Raw genomic sequence first — 2,966 nt, 5'->3', positions numbered from 1 at the left:
GTGCATTCTTCTTGCAAAAAAATACACATACAACTATGTTAATCCCCATCATCAAGATCCCTATAACCATTAGATTTCAAATTCAATGATCAAGATTTATTAGAAGGATGTACATCATCTATACCCACAAATAGAGTCATTAGTGTTTCTGCTCGTCCGTAACTCTTCTTACAGAAAACCCTCTGCGTTTTCCTGTAATCCACCGGTAGTCCGTACTTCAGTAATATAAACGAATCCTTTTCTATTTTTTTCAGAAACCCCTTGTGTTTTTATGAAATCAACCCGCAGTACAGACTCAAGTGATCAAAAAAATTATTTTCCGTATTTTCGGCAAAAAAACAGTCGTTTCTATTAATTAACCTAGTTCATCTTCAAGTGATGAATGCTTTAAAAAACACAAGTCCACTCACATACACGCGAGTATACACTCATCCCTCTGAACATACATGCGAAGACCCTCTTGCTATCAGAACTTCCGACAGTCTAAGCCAGCATATCAAGATTGACGAGGTCACCACATACGCCTTCGTTGTCTACGAGAACATCTTCTCCCACTGAATGCACATTGCCAGCAGGCCTGAAATAAATCCTGGAAAATGCGTGCAACAATGCAAAGTGTACGACTTAAAATTTGATGGGCTAGAGATAACACTTTCCTAAACACTGATTCGTTCCCAGTCATCTATATTGTTTTGGAATATAGACTACGTGCGAATATAAGTGTGAACAAACCAAGCGTTTGGTTAAGGTGCGTCCTTACTATAATATTTGATATTTCAAATTTAGTATACAAAATTTATAATCGATTGAAAATAACAGAATGTAAACATGTATATATGCAAAGCCACATATTTCGATTAAAAATAAGATTTCAGTGATGACTGTAATGTAGGGTCCACTCAAACAGTCATCTTGTTATATTTTTCTATCACTCTGATTGTTGCCATGTCAAATACTCCTATGTATAGCGATATGTGTCCTTGTTAAGACCTGCAAGTGGAAGTAGGTACCAACAATAACGTACTATCACAGTTTAATTCAAGAGAGCACATGAAAATTAATGCTTTGGGTGTGCAGTATAGATAAGTAGTAGGATATCGATGTTATCAGACCGTCAACATAGAAAAAATGAATCTTTATAATTAGTTGCTGACCACTTTACCGTCGTGGGTTTTCACCGGGTCATGGCTGGTGAGTTCGCTGGCCCTATTTTGCATCGGCATGTAGCACATTGGTCGACATCATAAACATCGTTGTAACAACTATATTTCAAATATAATGGTCGGATCTATTGAGGGGCTATGCATTATTAATAAACACCACACAAAATGAGGAAATAAACCCACACATACAAATATTAAACTAATGTAGTTCTAAAAAGATGCATGTATGAAGAATTCAAGTCGAAAAAGAGTTTTCACCATGTACGTGAAATAAAAGATAATACTCACACGACTGAAACGAACAAGTATCCCAACACCCATGTTAGTCCCCCCCCCCACCCCACAAAAAAATACGTGCATTCTTCTTGCAAAAAGAAAACACATATAACTATGTTAATCCCCATCATCAAGATCACTATAACCATTAGATTTCAAATTTAATGTTCAAGATTTTTTAGAAGGATGTATATCATCTATACCTAAAAATAGAGTCATTAGTGTTTCTGTTCGTCCGTAACTCTTCTCACAGAAAACCCCATATATTTTCCTGTAATTAACCGGTAGTCCGTACTTCAGTGTCATAAACGAATCCTTTTCTGTTTTTTTCAGAATTCCCTTCTATTTTTCTGAAATCAACCGGTAGTCCAGACTTAAGTGACCAAAACAAAACTTTTTCGTATTTCCGCAAAAAAATTGTAGTTTCTATTAGTTATCACGCAGTTTATCTTGAAGTGACAAATGCTTTAAAAACACACACAAGGTCGCTCACACACACGAGCATACACTCATCCCTATGAAAATACATACAGACACCCTCTTCCTATTGGCACTTTCGAGAGACTAAGCCGGCATATGAAGATTGACGAGGTCACCGCATGTGCCTTTGTTGTCTATGAGAACGTCTCTCGCGCTGAATGCACATCGCCAGCAGGCTTGAAATAAATCTTGGAAAATGCGAGCAACACTTCAAAGTGTACGACTTAAAATTTGATTGGCTGGAGATACCACTTTCCTTACCACAGATTCGTTCCCAGTCATCTATATTGTTTTACAATATAAATGCGAACAAATCTACCGTTTGGTTAAGGCGCATGCTAACTATAAAATTTGACATTTAAAATTTAGTATAAAAAATTTGTAATCAATTTAAAATAAGAGAATGTAAACATGCATATATGCAAAGCCACATATCTCGATTAAAAATAAGATTTTAGTGATGAATGTAAGGTAGGGTCCAGTCAAACAGTCACGTTGTTAGACTTTTCTATCACTCTTATTGTTCCCTACGTACAGCCATATGTGTCCTTGTTAACACGTGCAAGTGGAAGTAGGTACCAACAATAACGTACTATCGCAGTTTAATTCAAGACAGCACGTGAAAATTAATGATTTGGGCGTGGACTATACATCAATAGTAGGATAGCGATGTTATCTGACCATCTACATTGAAAAACTAATCGTTATAATTAGTTGACGACCACGTCACCATCGAGTGTTTTCGCCGGGTCATGGCTTGTTAGTTCGCTGTCCCTATTTTTCCTCGGCACGCCGCGCGTTCGCCGACATCATCAAGATTGTTGTAACAACTATATTTCACATTTAATGGTCGGATATGTTGAAGGGCTATGCATTAGTAATAAACCCCACATACCATGGGGGAATAAACCCACACATACAAAATATTAAACTAATGTAGTTCCAAAAAGATACATGTAAAAAAATTGATGTCAAAAAATTGTTTTCACCATGTACGTGAAATGGAAGAAAAAACTCACAGGGCTGAAATGAACAAGTGTCCCCAAC

This window comes from Triticum dicoccoides, chromosome 6B (assembly GCF_002162155.2).
Source record: "Triticum dicoccoides isolate Atlit2015 ecotype Zavitan chromosome 6B, WEW_v2.0, whole genome shotgun sequence".
Taxonomy (NCBI): Eukaryota; Viridiplantae; Streptophyta; class Magnoliopsida; order Poales; family Poaceae; genus Triticum; species Triticum dicoccoides.
Note: the sequence above shows the minus strand (reverse complement) of the source record.